Raw genomic sequence first — 1778 nt, 5'->3', positions numbered from 1 at the left:
AAGGGCATGAAGATGAGAGAATGGATTATACCTAAAATAGAAAAGTAGTAGTACACAGTTCAATTAGTTGGTAAAGAAAAAAAAACATGTTGAACAATTTGTATTTACCAATAGATAGTTCAGTGCCAGATAAAAATATAGAAGTAAAAATTAAAGAGATTCCCACTGGTTTTCTAACTGATGAAAGAGGGTATGTTTTGAATGAAATAAACTGAGGAAACATCTTTTAGTTTTAGGCTTTGATTTTAAAGATAATTACACAACCATTCAAAAGAAAGGAACTATAAACCAGAATAGATACTGTCTCTATGCTAAACATGGTTTATAGTTGAAATTGTCACAGGGAAACACAATCTTAATTGTGCCAACAGTAATAATCCTGTTTGGAACAATTCAAGATTATATATTTTCCAGATCTGCCTAAAGGTGGAAGAACTTAATGAAACATGTATCTTATTTGATCTCACAGTGACTCTCAGACACATTAGGGAATGATGATTAAATTATATTACTACCATTAGAATTAATTCAGGAGAAATAAAATATATTAACAAAATAAAGTAAATATACTGATGATCTCAAATCAAGATTAAATCATATTTTCTGATAGAAATGAAATTTTAATTTGAGTTGCATGCAGTTATTTAATATGAACTACTAATAATGTAAACCAGTAGTAATAGCTTACATAAACTAATTTAAAACTTGATTATTTTACTTTTTAAATTTTATTAAGATAAAGGCAGGAGCATAATTTTTTGGAATAAATATATAAAATATATGAAATTTATCAAACTTCTTGCTTTTCCAGACTTTGCCAGCCTATCAACAGCCACCAAATAATCAATAATAAGTAAAATGCAATTGTCTTTGTGATTTTACTAACTTCTCATGATTTTTTTTAATAGCTCTACATTTGTTATCAATTTTGTCATTTTGAATTTATGTTTGCCAAAGCTGAGGGAACAACAGAAGCAACTCCAAAAATCTTCAGATAGCATTGGAAAATAATTACAACAAATTTGCTAGAACCTCAGATTTCCTCCATCTCACTCACCACACTCTTTTATCACTCAGGGAACAGGTGGTGGACCAATGCCATTGGACCGCATATAAAACATACAGGCCATTGAGTCTGATTTAAGGGCATGGAGCATTCTCACAGCTTTCAGATTATTAAAAGCACTGAAGCCAGCAGATACACATGGAATGGCTGATGCTAGTCCCTTTCCAGAACTCCACCAGGAAGCAAACTCATTTGGCCCAGGAAAAGCCCAAGGCCAGGAGCTGGGAAACACTCAGAACATATCCCTAGAAGAATACTGCAGTAAGTAATTGATAGAGATAATTAAGATTTTAAATTTTAAATTACTAAGAAGTGTAAGAAAGAAAAATGAAAGAAGCAACGTTACATTGTAATAGGTAAGATTAATTTGATGAAGTTTAGTCTGTGTAAAGGTCACAGCTCCATAAAGAAGTGCAAAATGGGGTCACCATCCTCTTAGCTCTTAGTAGAAATCAGGGAGTCTTTAACCCGTAAGGCCATAAATTTGTCTCTTGAGGCCAGAATACATTGGCAAAATAAACACATTACCTGGGCTTCTGGGCTTCACTTCTGTACTAGATCTCACATCCAGGTACCAACATCCATTCCTAAATTTTTCCCTAAATCATGTTTTAGAAAAATTTCGTGTGTTTAATCTCTTTTGTAAAAGCTGTTTCTTCAGGTTAAAATAAACTCCCATTTAGAGTCTCAGTGGTTTGCCTAAAAAAGTATT

Source organism: Lutra lutra, chromosome 2 (genome assembly GCF_902655055.1).
Source record: "Lutra lutra chromosome 2, mLutLut1.2, whole genome shotgun sequence".
In the NCBI taxonomy this organism is placed as follows: Eukaryota; Metazoa; Chordata; class Mammalia; order Carnivora; family Mustelidae; genus Lutra; species Lutra lutra.
This window is presented reverse-complemented; position numbering follows the sequence as displayed.